The 27,475-nt window shown below is 34.5% G+C and overlaps 1 pseudogene; it reads right to left on the bottom strand.

Annotated features, from left to right (window-relative positions):
• Positions 1–12,288: 12,288 nt before the first annotated feature.
• LOC112305621 (mortality factor 4-like protein 1 pseudogene) lies at positions 12,289–13,258 on the bottom strand (annotated as a pseudogene).
• Between the last annotated feature and the right edge of the window lie 14,217 nt (positions 13,259–27,475).

The raw sequence follows: 27,475 nt of genomic DNA, 5'->3' as shown, positions 1-27,475 counted from the left end.
AACATTATGGAATCAATTTTCTTAATATGCCAGGACTTCTACCATTACTTGCTAACGGCCCTCTGAAAAAATGGACTAAGGATACAAGGTCTGTCCGGAAAAAGTCCAGCCACCGTTAATATATAAAAAGAATGGTTTGTGTGACATCAGTGTAACTGGCAGCCAAGGAGAGTGGACTGGAATGCGCATGTGTGAACAATGATGACTTCACTGTGCTAGTCAGTGGGGGTGGTAGATGCCACTGAGGGAACATGTGTACTGTGTGGCCCTCTCACTCAAAAAGACAGTGAGCAGAGCAACGAATCTGCATCAAATTTTGCATTAAGCTTGAACATTCCTCCACGGAAACTATTTGGATGATTCAGAAGGCTGCAGCTGTGGACAACTGGTGACCACTGGAAGCTTTATCACAACAACAACATGGCCGCTCATGCATCACATCTCCTGCAGAGTGTTTGGGCAAAATATCAAATCACCCAGGTGACTCAGCCCCCTATAGCCCAGATTTGGCACCCTGCAACTTCTGGCTTTTCCCAAAACTAAAATCACTTTTGAAAGGGAAGAGATTTCAAACTGTCCATGAGGTTCAGGAAAACATGAAGGGGCAGCTGATGGTGACTGGGACAACTGTGTGAGGTTCCAGGTGCCTACTTTGAAGGGGACTGAGGCATCATTGACTTACGTTACAATGTTTCTTGTATTTTGTCTCTATTTTTCTTATTGCATGGCTGGATACCTTCTGGACAGACCTTTTATTTAGAAGAAAACAAAACTGACATTCAGAAACATTAAATCACACCGATTTTAAAAAGAAGACATGTGGTTTAAATTCAGTGTGTTTTTGGACAAGGTTTTTTTTTTTTTTTTTCGTAAGCCATAGGGCACCAGGATGTTGAGATTTCACAGATCAGTAAAAGGTGGTCCAATATACTTTCCCCGAAATGACAGGGAAAATATTATATTGTGACCTTCTTTTTAAAAAATAAAAATTATTGATAATAAATAAATGAGCTCCCATCAAATATCAATTGTATATTGTAAAGGTCTCATATTGACTTACTCCTCTTAGAATTAAAATTTCTGTGTTCCTTCTTCCATCTTTTCTTCAAAGAATATCCCAATAAGCACTGTTTAATTGTGATTTAACCCTCTCTTAACATATGTATTTGTACAGAATTTAGTTAAAAAGAAAAAACTCATTAACTACTTACTGGTATAAATCATTGTGTTATTGGAATCAACTTTTCATTATACCATGTGTCTAAAGTAGCATGCAAAACTGGTAAACTGAGCCTAAAATTTGCTCTAATTTTCTTCATAAATTACGCATATGAAACTATGGCTTGTTGTAAGTAAAACTAGCTGCAAATCACACTTATGTTAAATGTATGATGCATTTTCACCTGAAAATGAACTATTTGTATTTTTAACTGTTTTTCCTCCTAATTCTTCTCCAACAAATCGGAATAAGGACATACACATCATTAATTGTTTTATCTTCTGGATTAAGAAAAATATAAATGTTCTGAGTTTTTTCTTACTATTAGGGAGATTTTCTTGGTAATAATTAACTTGTTCCTCCTCTTCACACTCAGTCCTTACCAATCACAAAAGAAAAGAGAAAAAATTCCATAGACTCTGTTGAAAGAGTATTGCATTTGTTTTAATTGTTATCTTACGTATCTCTGGTCATCAAAATACACACACGCACACCCATGCACTCCCGTGCACACACATTAAGACAAAACTGCTTACAGCACAGAGGGAAATGGAAACTTCAGATATAAATCAGAGTAGAAGTCATTGTATTGCAAGTGAAGATGAAATCTCTAACATCTTAAGAAATTTAGGACATATGTCATAGCCCATTGCTCAGCGAACCTTGGATCCACAAAGCTTACAGGGAAAAAGAGAAAAATCTACTTGAAACAAGGAAAACATGCTACAGTTTTTGAAAACACACTACAATTTTTTAATAGTATTGTCTTCAAAGAAATGCCACTTAGATTTCTCTAAATATACCCTAGGCTATCTGTTTTTATGTTTTCACAAGATATAATCAACATGGATATATTGTCATATTTTTCCTTTGTTGATAAAATTTATTTGACAATTTCCTCTTAAAAATTCTAGATACTGATCAAAAGCTGATGGCACAACTAATTTTAGATATTTGGAAACTGAAATGGCAAAAACTAACTGAAAAGTTGTATAAAGAATAATGGGAGGAAAAGTAAAAATGTGATGGCTGAATTAGGAATATAGTATTTAATATTTTAACTCAGAGATCATAAACTCTGTTGGCAGTAAAAAATGTGTCCAATTATTTTGTTCTCAAATTGAATTAAAGAAACGTTTATTTATTTATTGTTAGAGAGAGGGGAAGGAAGAGAGGAGAGAAACATAGATGTGCCAGAAAAACATCGCTCTGTTGCTTCCCCCCAGTGAGGGAACTGACCCGTAACCCAGGCACGTGCCCCGACTGAGAACCAAACCAGCGACCTTCTGGATTGCAGTACGATGCCCATCCCACTGAGCCACACCAGCAAGGGCAATAAATTCAGTTTTAATTCACATTAACTTAAAGCAAAGATTGTTTGCCATGAATGGGAAGATGTGGCAGAGCAGAATAAGAACAGAACAGAGGAATAAAAAGGGTCCGTGAAATCAAATGAAACACTGAAGAAGACACCGTGACATAAGTCACAGAACCAACATAAAATTAATCAGTGCAGTCAGTCTAATTCTGGGTAACTCCGGGTCAGGCCGGCAGTTCATGTAGAGAGGGAGTTGGGAAGAAGATAAGAATTTCTGTTGATGTGGAAAAAAAAACCAGTATGCTCACTTAAGGTCTAATTTAAACTATCTGAAAAACCAGAATAAATATAAAGGGGATTTTAAAGATTACTCTGAATCTTTAAAATACAGAAATATATCTTTAGTTATATAAGATTTTATCAATATCCATCATTCCCTTTTCCTACCCTATCACTTCCTCTCCAACAATTAATATTTCATCTTACTGGAAGTGGATGGAAATGATGCAATGAGAAATATTAATATTTACAAAAAGTTTTTAAATTTAAATAGTATAAGTCATCTGTGAAGAGAAAATTCATACATTATTAACTTTGTAGGGAAAATATCTTCGTAAGGTACCAAATGACCATTGTAACTCTAAGTATATACATGTACTAGATAACATGTATTACTCACCTCCCAGGAAAATATGATGGATATGGGAGGTGTTTTTTTTTTATTAGATTATATTTAGAACCATGTTTGACCTAAAAGAAAAATGTCCATAGAAAAGTTTACAATTGACATTAAAAAATAAGAAATAGACCTGGCTGTTGTGGCTCAGTGGATTGACCACCAGCCTGGGAAAGGAAAGGTCACCTGTTAGATTCCCAGTCAGGGCACGTGCCTGGGTTGCAAGCCAGGTCTCCAGTTGGGGGCGTGTGAGAGACAACCACGCACTGATGTTTCTCTCCCTCCATTTATCTCTCCTTTCCCCTCTCTCTAAAATTAAATAAGTAAAAGCCTTAAAAAATTAAGAAACATTATTTTTTCACAATCTGATATTTCTGACTGCCAGTGGTAATATGTTTTCATGATAAGAGTTAGTAAAAAATATATTGTTACTTATACGTAATAAAAGTAACATACTACATTATATGACATTTTCTATTGTCACTATTTGATGAATAATTAAAAATTTATAGAAATAAAATGCATTTAGCTTTTTAAAAAGACTATATCTACCTAGAAATAGACATAAATTAATATAAATTACAAACTATAATTATGAGTACTACTTATTTCATTAGTTTCATTACAGAAAAAATTGTAGGAGAAAAATATAAATTCAAAATAATTTTAAATATATGTGATATAAATAGAGGCTTTATGTACAAAGACAGCACATGGATTAAAAAGTATCACAGAATGATATCAGTTGCAATTTCTCTGTAGCTAAAATATTCTCTAACTAGACATTATGCAGATGGTGAAGGGAGATGCATAGTTTTACCTATTTATATACTTACTCATTTAATTATATTGATAGTATTCATTGAACCCCCACGTTGTCATAGGAATAGTGCTAGGTGCAAGAATACAGTGTTCTATCAGTTTTGACACCCTGAGAACCAGATGGAAGGATGGAATCATAAAGGCAATACATTTACTGGGGGAAAAGCACCAGGGAAAAATGAAAAAGATAGGATACAGAAGACCGGGAGAGTTTTCAATGCATGATATAGATCTGATATCTGTGAAAAAATAAAGAAAAATAGGACAGATGGAATAGAAAAGGATTCAGGATGCAGTGTAGTTCCGGGGAAGAAAATATCTCAAGAAGGCTGATAAGAAACCTAAAAACAAAGACTGCCCATCAGAGGGCCCTGCTCAGGCAGGAGTGGCCTGGCTCCAGCACCCGTGTCCTCAGTCACTGGCAAGGGCAGATCGGAAAGAATATGACTTTGACATGATGCGACAGTAAATCCCGGCATTACAGCAGCTGCAAGCTTTACATTAACGACACAGCATGTTCTCCTTTGAGGCATATCAGAAAGGAGCTTCTTCGTGGTTGCCTTGGATGTCAACAATAAAGTTTCTACTAACAGGTTCACATTATAGTAAGGGCAGCAAAGAATAGATTATAAACATACGTATAATAAGCCCTATAGTAAGAAGCTGTGATAATGCATGGCAGAGATGCCTAACTCAGATTAAAGGGGGTGGAAACTTTTGAAAAGTCTTTAGCTAAAAGAAGGGAAAAATTTTGACAAAGTGTATAGAGACTAAAGCATATACAAGGCAGAGGTGAGTTCTATGAATCACACATAGTTTTTCAATTCAGTATGACTGGAGTAAAAAACATTAAAAATCAATGATGGCCCAAGATATATTTTTACTCCTTCCACTGAGAGGTGGACTTAAATTGCTCTCCCTGTGAAGATGGACAGGAGTTACTGAGTTCGTTGACCAGTAAAATGCAGGTGATGGGACATTCTGGAATTTTTGAGGCTAGGTCATAAAAATCATTTTAGATTCATCCAGTCTTTTGAAATGTTCACTGTAGGGGAAACCAGCTACTTTGTGAGTGATTATGCCACCTGAGATCACCATGCAAACTCAGTAAGAAGGTGAGAGAGAGAGAGAGAGACCTGACCACCTGACTAAGGTGGTGGACCTGTGAGTTGGGAAGCCATCTGATCATTTCGGCCTCAGATTATGACCTGAAGAAGAATGAGAAACCCAGATGAAATAAAGACAGAGACTATGGCCCCAGCTGAATGAATCATCTCAATTATCTCCAGTTTTTTCAAGCAATTTAGCTGAAGCTCCAGTCATAATAGAACAGACACAAACTGTCTCTAACAAGCCCTCCCAAAATTCCTGACACATACAAAGTATGGGCCTAATAAAATGATTGGTGTTTTATGCTACAAAGTGTCAGGGTGGTTTGTTACACAGCAAAGGATAACTAAAGCAGAGAAGATGTTAAGAAGACAATGTCTGAAAGATCATCTAGAGCTACATTGGTAAAGCCTTGTTTCAATCCCAAGGTGTTTGAGCTCGATTCTGAAAGCGATGAAGAGTGATTAAAGGATAAACGAGTATGACTGAGTCTGATATATACCTTTTAAAGGTCACTCTGTATAATTTACAGATAATAGATTAGAAGGAGGTGAATCTTGAGAAGCAGACTACTGAGGAGGCTGTTCTTGTAATTCTTGTTTACGAATGAAAGGCACTAGACAGGGTGCCCAGGTGGAAAATATAAATCAATGATAAAAATCTCTACTTTCAAAATGGTTACACTTTAGTAAGAGTACACAGCAAATCTTCCTGCAATTTATGGAAAGTTGCAGAGGTCAGGAGAGGTAGATAAAAAGAACTGTAGGAATTCAAATGTCTAATCACTACGTGGTACACCTGAAACTAACATCATATTGTGCGTCAACTGAAATTGAATTAAAGAAAAAAAGAAATATGGGAATTGAAGTAATTAGAGAGGGTAGGAAAGAGTGATGTCTGGAGAAAGTGGGATTCGTGAAGCAGGGCTTGAAAAATGGTAGGTTAATGACAAGTGGAATTGGGGAGCAATAAAAATAGAAGATTTGAGTGAAAATACAGATAAAGTGGTAAAACCAAAGAGGCTTTGTTAGACTAATGTTTAGAATCCCTGCCCCCTAAAAAATGATTACTTTCAGCATATTTAACCTGTTTAACAAATCAATTAGAAAAGGATTCAAACCAGGGAAGCTAAACTATGAAAAACATATTGTATTAAAATAACATCGAATGACACAATGTCAATCATCTCATTTTGACTTTAAAGCCTAAATAAATATAGCTACAATTTAGTTTGCTGGCAAAGAACTGACATAACCCAATTAGGGCAGAGCAGGTTTGTTTTATTTCCCCCCCAGCACAGTTTCAAGTTATTCATACAAATAATTTTTAGTATTCAAATTATTCAAACATATTCTCTCCTAGGATTAGCAAGAAATAGAAGTCTAATGCATTCTCAGATAGCAGGCAACTTTGTTTATATCTGTTTAAATATAGTTACAAAAAGAAAATATTATAGAACAAAAAATAATATCATTGTTAAAAGAAAATCAATACTAAAAAATTTAAAATTAAGTTTTGAAATGGGAATATATCAGCTAATTATCATAAATATTTTCTTTTTAACTACTGTAGTTCATCTCTGTGTAAAAGTTATAGTTGAAGGTATTACAGAGATTCAGGAGCCACCCCCAAGATGTACCTCAGAGGCATGCAGATTACTCTAAATTAAAGGCAGTTTAAGCCTTAGCCTCAAGAGAAATTTATTTCCCACCCTTTAACTACCTAGAAGAATTTGAATTAGAGGCCTTGCCCATAAGAGATTATCAGAGATAATTCCTTTTGACCTGACTGTAGGGCAGGGCAAACTTCTGTTTATTAAAGGTCTGCTCTTCCTTTCAGCCTGCAGTGAGTGACCCTCTGAAGCTCCCCAGGTGCGCTACCTCACTCCCAGCTCAGGACGTGTTATGCACCTCAGTCCCCTTTCTAACTTTAAATCTCTTGTGCCTGTGGAGTTTTTTTTTTTTTTTTTCACTTTGCTATTCCATAGAGCTGGCATTTTATTGTGTATGTGTATTATTATTAACTTGCTGAAATAAGCCAGGAGGTGAGGGACAAATACCATATGATCTCACCTTTAACCGGAACATAATCAACAAAAGAAAAAAGCAAACAAAATATAACCAGAGACATTGAAATGAAGAACATTGTAACAATAGCCAGAGGGGAGTGGGGAGGGGCCTGTGGAGTTTTTGGTTCTCTCCTGTATGCTGGGTTAATATGTACTGATATTTATTAAATTTGGTTATTTCTCTTGCTAATCTGTCTTGTGTTTGCTTGATTATTAGACTAGCCAGAAGAACCTTGAGGGTAGAGGAAAGTTTGTTAGGCCTGGACAGTATAAATTGTACACCAGAAATTACAAGAGAGGGGGCGAGGGGAGGAGGAAGAGGAAGAAAGAGGAGGAAGAGGAGAAGTTCCTGTTATTTTTCTTTGGCTTTTAATTTAGCTAAGACATTTGTCTTGGGCTGGATGTACCACGTTGGCGGTGTTTCTTTATGACTTGAAATTATGTTTCTGCCTCCTCAAATCTCTGAATAGGTTGATTAGGGGGTTTAGGTTCAAATAGTCACCTGTTTGGTTATTAATGCTGGCAGTGGTGGAGAAAAAGTGAAGAATTTCTTTAGAAAAGTCAACTGTTTGGTATTCATCACTGTCAATTAGAATAGCAGGTGGAAAATGGGGAGAAGAGGGGAAGGAAGGGGAAGGGAGGGGAGGAGAGGAGAGAAGGTATTTTAAGGGGCTCCGTATTTTTTTTCCTTCCTCAAACTCTCAATAAACTTATATTTCCTCCGATCTTCTCTTTTGAGTTCTGGCCCATTATATCACTACATAGAAATTCCTATCGATTATTTTTCTGTTCTTATTTTATAGATATATCACAATATTTCTCAATCTCAAAGCCTAGCACAATTTTTGGGAGAAGTCGAGAGAATGAATTATTGATTGACTAGATGTATAGCTCTTAATCTCACACACTCTCCCAATCACAGCGCCATATTTCTGTCTTCTAGCCGTCTAATTTTAGTTGTGAAAATGATGTGACGTGCAACTGAGTGTCATTTCTCATTCGAGGATATGCTAGTGATACATGAAGAAAGAGCTAGAAGAATTCTTTCCTAGTTATAAAATCACCACTATGTGTCAACCCCTCAGGGAAAAAAAGAAATTTAATATTTCATTGAAAAGGCTCCACCATCTGGGAGTGTACTCAGAATATGTCCTCGGTCCTTTAGTAGGTACTTGAGTCAAAGACCTGTGCGTGGTAGCTCAAAACACGAAATTAGATGCAAGTGTTGATTGTATTGCCTACTGTCTAATTTAGACATGTTAATTTTATACAGATCTACTATTAGTTAACACTTATAAAGACATATTCTTGGGCCCAGCTATAATTTAAATTAAACAGCATAAAAATATGTAATTAATTGTTTCACTACATTTGTTCTCAATTTTAAAAAAAGAATTATGCAAGATAACACAACAGTAGGTTCACAGTTGTGAGAATGCAAAACATAGTTTATTTTTGAATTATTTGTTAACTATTATATTATTTTCCATATGAACACTGTAAACCTACTTTTGTCCCACCTAGTACATCTGCTGTATACTCGCTTCAAGAAAAATACAATAAAAAAAGATTTTCCATAATTCCTTAGAAATACTTACCATCTTTATAATCTCATCTTTTGTTCTACATTTCAAGAATGATTGCCCCCATTCAGAGATTCACTTTGATATCTGAATTTGTAAATATAGTTATAAGAAAGACAGATAATCTTCCAGTATTTGAGACGAAAGGTTTTATATGAAATCCTGCTTTCTCTAGAGGGCTGGATTACATTATAACATCTTGACACATTTTGACACACAATAAACATCTGATTTTTATTTGAAACACACAGTTCAACACACACACCATTGATAGCTTGTATGTAATAGCATTGCACTAACCTTAGTGCCATTGTAGCTTCAAAATATCAAAGTTCCTCTTTTTGTCTTTTATACCCGTTATGAAAATAGAAGCTATTTGCAGCAACTTTTTATGATAGTTGATTTTATCGCAAGATCTTTAACTCATGATAATGAATCACATTGCTAAACTCCATTCAGCTGGCTATTCCTTATTCTTTCAATTACTGTTGACAACAGCAATTTTATGGTTATCTAACTAGCTTACAATTATATGCATTCCATGTGAAGACATGCTTTTAGCAAAGGCTCTATAGAATCCATTGTAATACTTTATACGTAAAAAGGGTATAAATAATCATTGAGTCTAATAGTGAGAGATTCATTTGCTCTATAAATACTAATTTAACCATTTTGGGGAAAACTATATAGCCTTTAAAATGACCTTCTTTAGGAAGATTTAGTGCTATGTCCCAAGCAAGTTGACAACACTGAGAATGAGAAAGACAGGTTCCAAAGCAGTGTGATCTCATTCTGTAGAGATAATGAGAAGATATGTGAGCACACAAAAGACTGGAAAACTAAATATTAGTGTAAGTGTAATAAATTCTGAGAGGTATTACTGAAGTTGATTTAAATTATTAGTTCCAATGTTCAATGTTTTCTACTTTTATACGAGTACATACTCATTGTGAATCTAAGAGGAATAATGTTATTTTTTAAAATATTCATGAATGTTGAATTTGAATTAAACCTGTCATTTACATTTAAAGATCCTCAAAGTAATAAAATCTCCACTTTTCCTTTAGTTCTGTAAATATATAGCACCCCTTTGTCAATATTTTTCCTAGTATCTGAATGGTTTTCCACATTTAAATAACTTTACATATAAATCCCTCATTTAAAAGTCAAATAAAAAATAAAAAGTAGTTACCCAATATGTGTAAAAACGTAGGTTTCACAGCAAATGCTTTTCTTTGCTTATGTCCTTATTCTGTAAGGACATAAGATTATTTGGAAGAAGGTTTTCTTAATTTAATAGAGAAGATTTGCTGGATATCAATCCTAAGGTTTATGTGAATGTGAAAAATGTTTATATATACTGTGTTGTTGGAAACATATTTTCAGGATTTTTAAAAATAAAAACTTACCCATTTAAAAATCTAAAATGTACTGCCAATATTTCTGCAATAACAAAGTGTTTTATGTTATTGTGGAGTAAAAAATAAAGCCTTGTTGTTAGTACAAGCTGTACTATGTGCGGTAAAAGAAAAGCTGTATTATATACTTACTGTAATTGTGAGCTTACCTTCTATCATTGTACTCCTCATAAAAGGCTGAGAAACCTTTCAAATACAAACAGTAATTGATACATCATACTTACAAAAAAGGTATTTATTATGATTGTTGTACTCAACATTCTTTTAGTGAAAAACGGTTACTGTTTTTTAACGTATCTTTGGGAATTAATGAATTCTAATTTGAAATATCCTTTGAAAATATTAATGAATGCATGACATATGTAAGCTCCATAATGTAAGAACTGTGAACTAAAAGAGAAAAAAATCAACTAAATAGTTTTTTACCACTAGTGAGATTTTTTCTTTATAATAGGGAATATTGAACAATGTTCATGCCTTTAAGAATCACTTAAACTTAAATTTGTTAATCAGTGTAATCTTGTGAGGAATTATAACAATAACATCAGTTATTTAAAATGAAAGTATACTAAGGGGAGAAATGAACAAATAAAAAACCATAAATAGCAAAAGAAACCATCAACAAAACAAATAGGCAACCAACCAAATAGAAGACATTTGCAAAAGATACCTTCAATAAAGAGGCTAATATCCAAAATATAAAAAGAACTCATACAACTAAACAACAACAAAAATCAAACAGCACAATTAAAGAATGAACAGAGGACCTTAACAGACAGTTTTCCCAAGAAGACATACAGATGGACAACAGATATATAAAAAGATACTCAACTTGACTAGCTATAAGGGAAATGCAAATCAAAACCACAATGAGATACCACCTCACACATGTTAAAATGTCTATTATCAATAAGACAAGAAATAAGTGTTGGAGAGAATGTGGAGAAGAGGAAACCCTTGTAAACTGCTGATAGGAATGTATTTTGGTGCAGACACTCTGGAAAACCAGTGTGGAGGTTCCTCAAAAAGTTAAGAATAGAACTACCATATGACCGGACAATCGGTCTACTGGGTATCCCCCCAAAACGGAAAACACTGTTCAGAACTATATATATATGTGTGTGTGTGTATATATATATATATATAGTTCTATATATATATGAACTATATATATAGCCATGTTCACTGAAGAATTATTCACAATAGCCAAGACATGGAAACAACCTAAGTGTCATTCGACACATGATTTGATAAAGAAGAAGTGATATACAAGGACTGTCCAGTAAAGTCCAGCCATTGTTAGTATAATGAGAACAGTTTGAACAACACTGGTATAACCTGGCAGCCAAGGAGAGTGGACTGGAATGCACATGTGTGAACAATGATAACTTCGCTGTACTAGACAGTGGGGACAGTGGACACCATTGAGGGAGCCTGTGTACCTTCTGGCCATAGCATTCAAAATGACTGAGCAAGTAGAGCAACAGATCTGCATCAAATTTTGCGTTAAGCTTGAACATTCCTCCACAGAAACTATTCAGAGGATTCAGAAGGCCACAGCTGTGGGCAACTGGTGATTGGCAGCTTCATGACGACAACAGGCCCACTCATGCAGCACGTTTCTTGCAGAGTTTTTTGGCAAAACATCAAATCACCTAGGTGACTCAGGCCCCCTACAGCCCAGATTTGGCACTCTGTGACTTCTGGCTTTTCCCAAAGCTAAAATCACTTTTGAAAGGGAAGAGATTTCAAACCATCCGTGAGATTCAGGAAAATACAACAAGGCAGCCAATGGCAACGGGGAGAACTGTGCAAGGTCCTAGGTGCCTACTTTGAAGGGGACTAAGGAGTCATTGTCCTAGGTATCATGTTTCTTTCTTTCTTTTTTTTTTTTTTTTGAGCTGTAACCCCTTTTATTTTCTCTGTTTAAGATCAAACAGAAAACAAACATTAATTCTGTCACACACTAACATTTTCAAAGAAAATCATTTTCTGTTGAACATCGTTTGTACAAGAGGAGGACTAAGAACAGGAATGTGTTACAGAGATCCAAACCAAGGTGTAAGTAAGCACCTCACACAGCTTTCCAGTGGTATTCAGGAGGAGCCACTTCTTAATCACTGGCAGCAAACAATGTTGCAGAATTCTTTGCCAGGTACTTTAGAAAATCATGAAGTTAATTCAGTAATACAGCAAGGCTCTTCTCACCCAGAGGTGTGCAGGCCAGCATTGCTCCAATTTGCACAAACAGTCTCAGTAGATGTGGTGCTCCATACACCTGGGACATGGGTGCATCAGGGTGGTCTGTGAGGGTCTCAGCATATTGCTGCCTCTCAGATTTGGAGAGTAGCTGAGTACCCAGCATCCTGTTGAAGTATTCCTTTATCCCTGTCCAACTCCATTGACTGCATACTCCCTATTATCTGTGTTTCCTGGAGATTTCTTATAATTTGCATAATCCACCAGAACGGAATCCACATTCTTCTTGGCAGGAGGATACGAGAGCTGTTTCTGCCGGATAATTAAGTCCCAGTCATCAACTAGCCATGGTTTCAGTTCTTCAGGAATCTTGACTTTAACATCCACTCTGTTCATGAATGTTTCCTCGTTTTCAACAGTGGGATCTCCTCGAGCTGTCCTCTCTTCTTGCGAGGAGGCTGAGTCTCACTGGTACTGCCACCATCCCCATTGCCAGGCGTTTTCTGTGTGTTCTTTTTTGTTTTCACTTCAGTGTTTTTCCGTTGCTGACCTGCTGTCTTCTTTCCTAGGGCAGCCCCTCTCATCTTCCCCTCTGCATACTGCTCCTGATTGGCTTTTTGAAGTTCTTGCTGTTTCTGCAGATTGGTGTCCACGTATTTGAGTACTGTGGTTTCTGGGATCTGTTCATCCCAATATTTATTCCAACCACTGTAATGTATAAAGTATTTCACTTGTTTGTCCTTTATGGCAACCTTTACACACTTCACTTCATAAAGAGGCCCATGAAAGCACAGCACTTGCTCTCCCTCCTGGAATTTAGGCTTCAGGTCCTGCTTTGGCGCCATTTATAGGGATTTGCCACCGCCTCCTCTTTCCATGTTTCTCCTATCTTGTATCTCCTTCAGTAAATGTCTCTATTTTGCTTAGTGCGTGGCTGGATACTTTCTGGACGGACGGACTTCGTACTTTTAAATACTGGCTATTGTGAATCCCATGGAATTTTAGACAAAATAGTCTCATTCCTCCCCCGCCATAACACCAAAGAAAAACTTCATCACCATGATTGCTTGAAAATTACCTGTAATTTCTAGAATATATTTACCCAAGTGGTCTGTATTTATACTTTTGAATAAGACAGAATAATAATGAGTTTCATGAATGATAATTATGTTTTTCTCCAGGTGTCTTAAGTGCTATTATTTGAAAGAGCACATTATAAAAAGAATGTGATTTGAGGACTGTGGATAGGAAACTCCTGTTCCCAAATAACCCCCTTACTCCACTTATCATATAAAGAAATTCCATTAATTGAGCATTATTCCTTTGCCTGAAGATAGTTCTCTTACGAGGTATATTTTAAATCAGTTGGTAAAGTATATGATTGTATAACCACTATACTGTACACCTGAAACTAATACAGAATAATACTGAATGTAAACTGTACCTGAAAAATAAAAAGTAAATAAAAATTTAAAAATTAAGAAAAAATAACTCAATTGTCTAATGGAAACACTAGAGTAAACTCATGGAAAAAGGAAAGAGGCATCTATTTTTCTCTAGATACCAATAGCTTCTTGAATTTAGGAGTTATTTTTGAAGGATGAGAAAAAGAAAAGCAATAACAAATGAACCCCAATATTATAACAATCATAACATCTGTTAGAGAGATTGCCCTAGTTTACAATTAATTTTTCAATTAAGATACTAAATGTAATTCTGTTATTTTTCATTGAGGGGCATTTCAGAATGCTTACAATTAATCTTTTATTAAGTCATTCATTGATCAAGCTTCTAGTTTTGTGCTTTTTATTGAACACTATAACACGTTCCCTACAGACATCCTTTGATTTTATGTCATATTTTCAGTGCTCTGGTTCTACATACTAACAGTCTCAAGGCTAATAACATTTATAAGTTTATTTGAACAATGCACCCTTCCTTCAGTATTTTAGGACTTCTTCTTCCAAGGAGGTATTGTTATAATGCCACAGAACATCAGTTTAGCTGGAAACATGTTTAAATACCATTGATGCTCCTGCTTTACTGGATTCTATACACTGCTCCTCCATAAAATGAAATAATATTATCTACTTTATGTAGTTACTCTAAAATTAAATCAAAAGTTTTTAAACATTAGAAATACATGTATATACATTTGATAGAAAAAGGACATGCATCGTATTCTTTTTCAAATACATATTTATAAAAGTCTCAAAATTTCTGTTTAAAATAATCTAAAGTTCATTTTCTAAGAAGTAAATGAGAGGCAACAGTGTAACAAAATCGATTTAGAATCAAGTAGACCCATGTTCAAAACTCAGTTTTGTTACACAGCTGAGCAATATATTGAGCTTCCCTAGACTCCGGTGTTTGTTGACATGGGTCTGCAAGGGCCTGCCAGGCATGTGAGGTGGCTGAGATATTCAGTTAAGATAACTTACAAAAAATCAGTGTTCAGCAGTATATGGACACACAAGTAATAAAGAATAAAACTAAGTGCTATAAGTTAAAATCAAAATGACCCAAATTATAGTAAGCAAAACTGTTCAAATGATATTTACAAGTTAAAATTAAAAAGCTTTAAATAATATTAATCAAAATAAGTTACATTTAGATGTTATAATTTAAAGGAGTTTTTGAGAAATGTGTGGGGGCAAAGAGAAGGTGGCATAGATTTTTGGTTTACAAAATTGGATAGACAGTGATATCATTCATGGAAATATGAAAAAGCTTGGTTTAAAAGGAGAAAATTATGAGTTTGGCTTTGAATAAGCTGATTTGAAGATATGAAATGTCCAAAAGAGGATGTGAAATAGTTAATGAAATAATATGAGTTAATACATTAAAATTATTTAGAATTAGTTCTGGAACATGATAATTGTATTTTTATTATTCTCATTATTATTATTATTATTACTCAAAGATTCCAAACTCAGAATAGAAATTTGAACAGAAATGTAAGTTTTTGAGTTATGTGCGCGCAATCTCAATAACAAGGACTATGGACTAAAACAAGCTCCAAATGTCCAGCACTGGACAAAGATGACTTGATGTTTAAACTATGCCCCTCATCAGTTATTGCACATGGGCTTTTCTGAGAGGAAATGACTGAGCAACGCAGCTCTCTGATGATGAGGGAAATCCCTCCAGGAAGAAAGAGGGAGCTGACATCTAGAGAATGTTGCCAAACCCTAGGCAACAAGTCCTTCCTTGAAGAGGGAGTAGGGCAATGAATCACCATGCCCCACTCTCCTTGTTGTGCATCAATAGATCTACCATACTGTGAAGTAACGCAATGTAACCTGGCCACTCCCAAACTACTAATATTTGGTGTCTATGGGACACACTTTGGGAAGCACTTCTATAAATTTTCCTTTTAAAGACTGTATAATGAAAGGTATACTGGTTTGAAAGGAAGATATAAACCTGTCTTTGTATATAGATAACCTTATTGTCTGTGTAATATATAAATGTACCTAGAACTAATAAACAATTAGAGGAGTATTTTTCAAGAAACAATATACAAAAGTAAATCATCTCCTATATAGAAGCAATAACCAAGTGGAATTTGAAATTAAAAACATGATACCATTTACATTAGCAACTAAAATAAAGTAAGTATAGATCTAACAAAATGTGTACAAAGTACGTATTTCCTTATATGATGAAAAATACACATTTCTGATGCAAGATATCAAAAAAAATAAAATAAATAGAGACATATTCCATGTTCAAAGATGGGAAGACTCAATAATATAAAGATGTCAGTTCTTCCCAACTTGATCTATAGATTCAATGCATTCTCAAAATTCAGCAAGTTATTTTGTGGATACAGAGAAACTGATTTTAATGTTTATTTTAAAGTTTTATAAGCTACCGAAGACCCAACATAACATTGAAGGAGACAGAGGAAGTTGAAGTACTCACACTAGAGGACTTCATTACTGTCCATAAAGCTCCATTAATCAAGACTGTGGTAAGGCAAAAGAACTGACAAAGAAATCAATGGAATGCAAGAGAGGTCCTGAAATTGACCCAAACAGACAGGTCTTTGACAAAGGAGCAAAGGCAGTACAACACAGTAAGGACAGTCTTTTTAACCAGTGGTGCTGAAACAACTCAGCATCTACATGCACAAAAATGACTCAAGGCCCTGACTTTACACCCTTCACAAAAATTGGACCACAGACATAAAGGTAAATAGAAAACTATAAAAACTCTAGGAGATAACATATTAGAAAACTTAGATAATCATTAACATAAAAATGTCTTTTGAATTAGAAAAAGGCATAGCACATAGAAGAAATAATTGATAAGCTGGACTTCATTAATTAAAAACATCTGTTCTGCAAAAAAATACTGTCAAGAGAATGAAAAGACAAGCCACAGACTGGGAGAAAATAGTTGTGAAAGATAAATCTGATAAAGGGCCCATCCAAAAGATGCAAAGGATCCCAGAACTCAACAATAAGAAAACAGCCAACGAGTTTAAAAAACAATGGACCTAAGATCTTAACAGACACCTCATGAAAGAAGGTGTGCAGATGGCAAATCAGCATATAAAAAGATGTTCCACATCATATGTCATCCAGGAGATGCAAATTAAAACAGTAAGCAATGCCGTACACCTATTACAATGGTCATAATCCAGAACACTGACAACACCAAATGCGGGCTACGATGTTGAGCAACAGGAATAACAGAAATTCCCACTCCAAGGTGGCGGCAATGCAAAACGGTATAGCCACTCTGGGAAAGAGTTTGGCAATTTCTCACAAAACTAAACGTACTCCTACCATAAAATCCAGAAGCCACGCTCCTTGCTTTTATCCAAAGGAGGTGAAATATCACGTCCACACCAAAACCTGCACAGAGTGTTTATAGCAGAGCTACGCATAATTGCCTAGGTGTGGAAGTGACCAAGATGCCCTGCAGTAGGGGTGTAAATGTGGAACATCCTGACAATGGAATAGTATTCATCACCAAAAAGAAATGAGCTATCAAGCGATGGAAATAAATGGCAAAAACGTAATTGAGCACTCTGGAAAAGACAGAAAGATGGAGACAGTAGAAAGAATCACTGGTTGCCAGGGGCTGGGGCAGGGAGGAATGAACAGACAGAGCAGAGAAGTGTTTCTGTTCTCTTTTTTCTCTTCTTTATGGCAGTGACGCTCTTCTCCATAATATTTTAATAGTGGATACATGACATTATAACTTTGTCCAAATCCAGACACTGTATTGCCCCAAGAGTAAGCTGTAATACAAACTACGGAGTTTGAATGATGAAGATGTGTCCATGCAGTTTCGTCAGTTGTAACACATGTACTACTATGGTGAGGATGCTGATAATGAGGAAGACTATGCAAGAGTTGAGGGAAGGAGTATATGAAAAATCTCTTTACCTACAACTCAATATTTCTATGCGCGCTCTAAAAATAGTGTATTAAAAGACTAAGATGTTGCAACATTTCTTGCAATGGTGAAGAGTGGAGTGTCCATCAGTGTGGAAGTGAATGCACACATATCCATGCTGCGGTAGATTGCAAATTTGGTCACATATTCTCACCCTCCCTGGATCTATGCCCTTACAGCGTGTCACTGCAAATAGCCCTGACAAAAGCTGAAGCCTACTTCTCCACTCTTTCATCTGGTTTGGCTATGTGACTTCTTTTGTCTAATGGGGATTAGCTACATGTGGGACAAGCAGAGGATTGAAAAATGCTTCCACACTGAGGCCCATTCCCTTGCTGTGCTGGAACCCTGACACCACCATGTGAATGAGCCTGAGCCAGCCTGTGGGACTATGAAAGGCCATGTGAAAAACTGAAGCACAGTTGCTAATACCTGCCCACCTCCAGCAGGGGGTTGAGACTGCAGGGGACCATCCAGCCACCATTTGACCACCCAGCTGAAGACAGATGCATCAAAAAAGCTCATCAGAGATCAAACAAACTTTATTTGACCAAACTTTATTAGAACTGCGTAGCCGACCTTTTAAAGCCACTAAGTGTCAAGGTGGGGTTTTTTTTTCACAGCAATAGATAACTAATACCTTTCCATAAATTAAGTACCATGAAGCAACTTGAAAAAATGGAATGATTATATGCATATCAGTGTACTGACATGGAAAACTTGCTGAGAATATGTGATAAGAACAGACAGACAAAACACAAAGGTCTTGTCATTCTCCAGGCTATCCTGTAGTCTTGCAATAAATTCCTTTTTTGTTGTTGTTATTAAAAAGAAAGAGATTGTATAGGTTTTATGGGTTATGACGATAGTAATATTACCTCTACAATAAGATGTTTTAATGCCTTCAAACTTCCCAAATAGGACGTGAGAGAATTTTTGTTGCAGATGAAAATATCACAAAATAAACCCAGGTCAGATATGATGACCGTTTATGAGTTAAGTACATTTTGTGTTATGCTTATCCACACTCTTCCAATATCCCCTTATTCACTTGTAGAAATTTAAATTCTTAAGTGAAAAAAATACAAAATAGCAAAATAAATGAGTATTTCAAAATCATATTAAAGCCTTAAATAAGTTTATCTTTGATTTTTCTTCTAAATTTGTCAAGAAGAAATAACAAATAATTTCAAATGAAACACTGTCATAAAACTATCTTCAGATCATTTTATTGTTTCTGAGGAAATATGGGCTAACCGTTGTGTTCTAAATTTCTAAAATCAGTCCTATCTTCTTCAAGATAATGTATTTGTGGAAGTTAAAAAAGCAAAACCTCAGGAAAACACTGTAATAAAAACATATTTAATGGCCTGGCTGGTGTGGCTCAGTAGACTCAGTGGATTGAGCCTGATAACCAAAGGGTCACCGGTTCGATTCCCAGTCAGGGAACAAGTATGGGTTGCGGGCCAGGTCTCCAGTAGGGGCACATGTGGGGAAACCACACATTGATGTTTCTCTCCCCCTCTCTCTCCCTCCTTTCCCCTCATTTTAAAAATAAATAAATAAAATCTTTAAAAAGTATATTTAATATATACTCATTCAGAATAATCTGGGAAGATGAACCTATTTCTGCCAATAGTAGTAAGTGGTTTTTAAACCAAAGATTACCATTCTGAGGCAGGAGGAAATATGACAACATTTATTCAGGAAAAACAAAAAACTTAGATGTTAACACTGCCATTGTTTATTATTAAAAGTCCTCTTTTATTTTACCTACAGAATGCAAAAGCTCAGAATAAATCAAAAAGGCACATGTTTTTAATTGTGATAAACAGAGTTCTTTGTACTTGAACATGGGATGGTAAGAAGAAAATTTCTCATCTTAAGTTCTCACAGATTGTTAAATTTCTTATACCAGTGTTGCATTTATAAAAAGTTTCATTTGTTCCTTAAAATTACTAGAACCCCATGTATAACTTCTTAGCTTTATAATTTGTAATCACTGTCTATAAAAGACTTGGTGAGTGAACAAACAGAGCCACTGTGAAATAAAGAGAGACAAACACTATAAGTAGGTTCTTAACAAATCTGGGGGAAGAAAATGATTTCATGTCAGCCAGTGCTGCCTCCCCTGCAGTTCGGAACCAGTCTTCACAGGGTGCCAGAACCGTACTGGCATTCTGGTACAATTGCCTTGACAACTGACTCAAGTCTTACTGTAAGTATGTCATTGTATAAATATTAATTGATTCATTTAAAAAATTAAAATGTAAGACATTTGTTGAATTCTAACAACACTTTATTTAGCTCAAGAGTCAGTCTCCCCTCCCCTTGAGAACAAATCTCTGAAATTATATTGTTAGTCAATGGAAAAGTATACAGAGGACATAGTCTGATTTATATATGACTTTTAAAAAGCTTCTTTTGTATAGAGTAAGTAATATACATTTACTTATGCTGGGAATATGTTTGTTATATTCTTGTAATTTATATTATAGTATGTAATTTACAAATATATATGCTAATAAATAAATGGACAAAGTAGAAAAAGTCTTCAAATGCTATTGATTTCAATTCAGATGAACAAAAAAACTGACTTTCTAAAACCACACTTAATTTTTGTTACCTCTTATTATCTGCTTTAAATTACTTTTTATTTCAAAATGTCATTGTGTATCCTGGCATTAGCCAATGCCATAATCATTACTTCTTTTAGCTATTTCCAATATGTTCATTTTTTTGCAAAGATCACTATGACAAAGGCAATACCCAAAACAAATCTTCTAAATGTTTCGCATAAAAAGAAATGTAAATAAATTTAGAAATGCATTAATTTTATATAAACACTAAAGAGAAATCTTAAATGTTAAAAACGTGATAAGTAAAATTATGTAATTATTAGGTAATACTTTAAGAAATCCACAGCGAAAGAAGTCCTCTTGCATAATACACCAATGTGCACCATCGAAATCACTTATAAAATATCAAGTAGAAAAAGTACCTTTAAATTAGTTACTAATCTTTCAAAATTATTCATAAGGTAATTATTTTCTGAGTAGCACACTGTATTTATTTTAAGTTGTAATTATTGCATATGTGCGACAGTGACATAGCCTAAAAATAAATTCAGGAAAGATGAGTTACAAATAGATAAATACAGAGATAATGATGATGACAAATGAGTCTCACTAAGCTGAGTTTAATTGTTAAAAATTCCCTAGATTCAGAAAATTTATATTCTATCATTTGATGCATGATATATTTGCCAAGCATCAGAAGTGAATGTAGGGAACCAAGATGACGTGTTCACTAAGATATTCTTTATCTGCCATTTTTATTGCTATAAACCCCTTTCATCCAAAGAATTCTGATTTTATTTAAAAATATCATTTTACTTTTTCAATATATATGAAGTTAAAATGTATCCAAGGAACGATTATGGGATAAATAATTGTTGTATGCTTTCTTTAGATCATTCTTTCACATAGAAAGCTCATTTTGAGATCAGCATAATAAAACTGCTATTTTTTACATTCAAAGGACAATGTTTAATTATTTCCTGGTTTCTGAGGGACACAAATACTTAGGAATTTTTTCAAATTACATCGATACAAGGATTGCCTTATAATATTTAATATAAAATAAACTCATTTATATCATAGTACACAATACGTAGTGAATCCAGGAAAATATCCAATATATTCTATTGTCCTTATACTTGTTTCTAGCCCCAAGACTATTAATATAAGAATTTGGAAAGTAGAACTTTATGTAATACAAACAACATAAAACCTAGTCTATTGAAATAGTGATAAATGTTAAACATTAATTAATTCAAAAATAATTATCTATTGCCAACAATATGCCAGCCACGGCTGTGGCTGATAGAAAAAAGCGATGAACAAAATGAAGTCCTGTTCTCCTGGTGTTTAAAGTCCATGTGGGATGGATGAAGAAAGATAAAGAGTAAACAAAGAAACAGGCAAATTCAGAATCTATCAAGCAGGGAGTTTTGCTGTGATGAAATATAAAGCAAGTAGGAAAAGAAGTAGTGATACAGGTGTCAAGAGTATATTTCAGATGCCATGCGCAGCCAGGTTTCTATGTGAAGGTGACACTTTAGCAGGAAGCTGAAGTAAGTGAAGGAGAAAGCATGCAATTAGGGAAAAGAGTGTTCGCACAAAAGACGGTGATAAAATTCTAAATTTCCAAAACGGTGCGTGCTTGCAGTCTTTGAAAAACAGCAAGAAGATTGGTACAAATAGCGGATACAAAGAAGAGAGAAATAGAAAGGGATATCAGAGAGGGAATGAAGAGTGAATACACTAATCTTTTGTCTGCAGTACGTTCATTTTTTAAATTTTAGTCATTACCGAATTGTACTTGCTTTATAACAGAACGTAAGGAGAAGAATGCATCATTAATAGAGGCAGAAAGGAAAAACACTTGTTTCAAGATGGGTAGCACTATGATATAGCGCCAAGGGACTACGTTTTGACAGCATTCGTCTTCAGCTATGGAGGTTATGAGTTTCTCTACTATTGCTTCTTCCTAACCGAAAAAATGTGGAGTAGATAGTAGATGATAAAAATTCAAAAATAAAATGAAACATAGTTAAAAGTAATGAAATGTCAGGAGGATTCATCTGCCAACTGGCAGTATGGCTGAACTTGGAAAACATTGGTAAATCCTCTCTCAGTTCTAGTGTCCCTAATTTTCCAGCACTAACTGCCTGTTACATATTCCACTGAGAATAAAATGAAACACTAGGGTCTGGCTTTCAAGATGAACATTCTCCAGACATGTGCAAATGCCCCAACACATTAATGTACACATTAAATGTGTACAAATATGTATATATTAATTATATCTCAATATAGCTGGATAAAATATTTTTTTAAAGACGAACATTTTCAAACTCTCTGCTTCAACACTATTTGCTCCAAAAGAAATTACTTGGGTCCTCATGATTCCACTGAATTTTACAACCTCACTTAGAAACTGTAGTACCTGAGCCCTGGCTGGGGCGGATCAGTTGGTCAGAGCATCATCCCACATAACAAAAGGTCACAGGTTTTATTTCTGGTCAGGTCAGGGGCAAGCGATCAATGTTTCTCACATCGATGTCTCTCTCTCTTTCCCTCTTCCAAATTTATCCTCCGGTGAACATTTAAAAAAAGCTAGAATATCTGGAATTAATGAAATGTAATATTTTATGTCAATGTTGTTGATATTTTACTCTTTATATAAAATAAAATCTAATTAATATTTTTCATATGAAATATCAAGTTATATGTTCGCTTAGGTTACATATTTTTCAACACTGATGGTAAAAATGTATGCTTACTGTTTCAATGCTTCTACTTAATGGCGTATTTTGCTATAATACAGTTTGTCTCCTGACCTGTGCAAAACAATGCAGGTTCTATGATATTTCCATTTCTTATATAAAATCAATGATTTGAGATATTGTTTTAACTACCATATATCATTGAGATAATTTATTTTAAAAAATATATTAACAAATAGTCTAATGTTTCATACAAAAATCATTAAATGAAGAACATGTAAAGTCATACCATGGTATCCATATTAATGTGTCACCCCATTACTGTGAGATTTGAAATTTATCCTTGGCATTATTGTTACTTATGAAAAAAGAGGTAAATTTGTATCACTACAGAGAGAGATAACACCAGAAACAGATCTTGTTTTGTATCTTGACTTTACCAAGCAACAAATACTGACCTTGAATATGGTTCCTTAACTTTAACATGAGGAAAAAGTCCCTAGTCTCAGAGTGTAATCATCTGTGAAGAGACAAATTCAATAATACTAGCTACTCCTAGTGGGTAAAAAAATTAAGTTATATGATTTCTCTTTACTTTCTAACTGCAATGACATTTCCAAGACAAAATGCAATTGATATGTCTCTAGAGTCTGAAGTGTTTGCTATATATAACTATATATATATATATATATATATATATATATATATATATATAACTATAACACAAAGAAGAGTGAGAAAACCGCATTAGAGCTAGTCCATTTAATACAATATTTTTCACTCTAAGACTCGATAAACAGCCTTGGGCCCTCAAATGCTAACATGGGCGATACTAAATGATTCCTTGGTTTTGAGGCTGGCAAGCTATGGATTAAAGATTTCTTGTGGCAAAATTTCTTTGAATCTTATGAACACTATGTCCAAGAGGGTAATGGAGGAAGCGGTAAATGGCCACATCACAGTTTTCTCTGAATGAACCAATGTACACCTCCCTGAAACTTTATTCCATGAAGCAGAGTATGAGGGGAAATGACCTACTGCACGTAAGTTTCTTAAAACCAGGACATAGATACCACTATCCTAATCTCTTCCCTCTCAGGGTCTGTTTTTCATATAGTAGGCAATCAATACATTTGGAACAAATAAATAAATAAATATCAAAGATACTGTCAGTATCTTTCTAAACCCCCTCCTATTGGCAACATGAAGAATTTTTGAATTTTTGAGGTAGATAGAAATCAAGGAGGAATCAATTTTTCCCTTTACAATCGTAAGCCCATTATCATATTGAAAATGATAGAATTCCCAAATTTGTAATCAAGTCACAAGTTAATTTTATGGCACTGTTTATTACTAGTTTCAAAACCCTGTAATTATAATGACAAATAAAATAACATGGTAATAATAGTTTTAGCAGTACCAACAATGTAATGGTAAATAATATTATGCCCCTAGGTCAGATGCAGCTACTGTAAGAAGTATTTGCCTCTCATCGTTATATTCTCAGCTCATTCATATAGTACCTTACTAACAGTAGGATTTCAGTAACATCTGTTGAATGAATAATTAAGCCTAGAAAATGTATGGTTATTTAAAAAGCAATTATTTTCTCTATATACTTTCAATAGGACACTGTTTAATGATAAAGGGTACAATTCTTCCAATTCACACTCAGGGTGCTTACTCAAGAAATTAGAGCTCTTTCTTTGCTCTCTTCTTTCACCTCTGGTAGTAAGGGTTACAGTGGGATTAATTAACCACTATGTGCAATGATCTGAATTAGTCTATTAATATAATAGATTCCTGTAACAGCATAGTTCATTGATAGATGAATCATTTGACATCTTGACTTCATATTGCTTCAAATTTGTTATTTCCAAAGCAAACACTTTCAAGTAATTCTTGATTGATATATTGAACTTATAACATTATAATGACTCAGAACCTACCTTTACTACCAGAGGTGGAAGAAAACTGATGATTCAGAGAAAGGTATTCAGGTTCAGTTATTGTTGAATATTCCCAGTAGAGAATAATTTCCCAGATAAAAATGGAAATTTAAAAGAACTTATTTTCCATTATTTGAGGTGGTAGTGTTAGAGGGGTGGACAAATGATATTATTAATTTACTTAAACCTAGTAATAGTATAATTGTCTATAAAATTAATAATTGTAACAAAAAACTTCATTCATCTATAAGAAGACAGTTTCATTTTTAAATCAATATGGACCTTTGGAAAAAATTAAATGTTTTATTTTTGTTATCAATTGAATGTTTGGGTTCTCTGAAATTTTAAATGCTTAAATCTCAATCCCCAACATGATAGTACTAGTGGGTGGGAAATCTGGGAGGCAATTAGTTCACGAGAGTGCAGCACTTATGCAAGGAATTAGTGCCTTCAGAAGAAGACACTTGAGAAATTATTCACTGTCTATTCTCTTCATCATGTGAGGATACAAGAAGAAAATCACCTGTAAACCGGGAAGAATTTTTCACCAGAATCTGAGCAGGCTGATCTTTGTAAATCTCTATTGTTTAAGACACCTAGTCTATGGTATCTTGTATAACAGCCTGAACTAGGACAATGATAATATCAGTGTTGTCAAAATTTATCATGTCTACATCAAAAACAAAGTAACAGAAGCCCAAAATGAACATTTAATAATAAGAACAATTCTTGTTATGGCATTTATTTAAAGAGAAATTTGATACAATTTATGGCACAAAACATCAATAAGATTGGTCCATTAAAAGAACACATTTTCTAAAGGGGATTTTAAAAATGTAAAAATGTAAGTCAAACGCCTTAGCATTTTTATACCCTTTCAAGAAGGAATACTACTTCTAAAATGTATTCTAAAGAAATAATCTTGGATGTGTGGTTAGATATAACTTCTGTATTTCCAATTAAACCACTGTTTAGAAATAAATAATTGAAATCAACCTAAATCAAAGGTGTCGAACTCATTTTCACTAGGGCCACATGAGCCTCACGGTTGCCTTCAAAGGGCTGAATGTGATTTTAGGGCTGTGTAATGTAACTCCTTAACGAGGGGTGAGGAGCTGGGCATTCAGTTCTTCCCTCTACATTCGATAGTGCTGCACTCTCACCCACTAATGACCTCCCGGATTTCCCAAAGATCGAAATCTTAGCTGGATCTAAATGTCCAATTTATAACTACAAGTTATGAAATACCAATAAATAAAACCTATGCTTTTAAAATAACACTGAGTGACCCAAATATAGGTTCAAAATACATGGAAAAGAAACAAAGATCTGTTTTAAAGGAGATAGAATAGGATTTATTTTAAATATGTATATTAGTAGGAGAGCTTTGATATTTAAGAAAGCTAAAATATCATTAAGTAATATTTACATTAAAATAAAATTGATCTATCCTGCAATTATGTGTTTTTTAAAAACTTTTTCCTATAGATTATCTATATGTACTGCACATGCGCACTTTATGTATCAAGATAAAACCAATGGGCTCTGTTTTAAAATCAAAATGAAAAGTCACATCATAGTGGAGAGGAGGTAATGATGAGTTTTGCTTTTCTTCTTATCAGATGAAAGACAGTATCCAGTTAATGGGGAAAAACAATTTTCCTTCTGGTCCCAGGTCTAAGCTACAAGGGCAGTTATTGTGTAGATCTGGAAATAAGGGCGCTGGATACCTAACTACATCAGACTAAATTATCATTTCAGCTTTTCTTGAGAAGTTAAAAATATTATGTTACCACTTATTGTATCAACCAATGGAAAAGAAAAGGCCAACAAGTTACTTAAAATTGAAAAATGCTGTAAAGATATTTCACCAAACCTTTGCGAACTACTATCGCATATTAAGCAAGTCCCTTCCCAGGGGTCTTTCTCTGATGCCCAGGCCCACCTTATATAATGAAATTAGGATAATCTGAAGACCTGGAAGGTTGGATTGTCATTTGGAGACTGCTATTTTCATGCAGTTCAGTTTACTGCAGTTTTGTGCATTTACTTATTGTAGCATTTACTGGAAGAAATGCATGCACATTAGCTTCCAGACAAGAGGATGACATTAACTTTAGAGTACTTCTGTCCTAGCTTGGAAGACATGTTGGAAGCTTCAAATTTCAAATTGCCTCTTCTCTATTCTTATCAAGTCTATGCTACCCCAGCCACTGCCTCAATGTGTACACTGTACATACAAATAATAATGAGCCAATTTATTTGAAAATACGCTTCCAGTTTATAAATAGTATTGAACACTCTTTTTAAAAAGAATTGTATATGTAATCTCCTAATTGTTAAAATGATTGAGTCATTTTAGATTTGTTACCATTTTTTCATATGCATAGTATGCTAATAATATATGTTTT

The sequence above is a fragment of the Desmodus rotundus genome, chromosome 4, assembly GCF_022682495.2.
Source record: "Desmodus rotundus isolate HL8 chromosome 4, HLdesRot8A.1, whole genome shotgun sequence".
NCBI lineage: Eukaryota > Metazoa > Chordata > Mammalia > Chiroptera > Phyllostomidae > Desmodus > Desmodus rotundus.
This window is presented reverse-complemented; position numbering and strand designations above follow the sequence as displayed.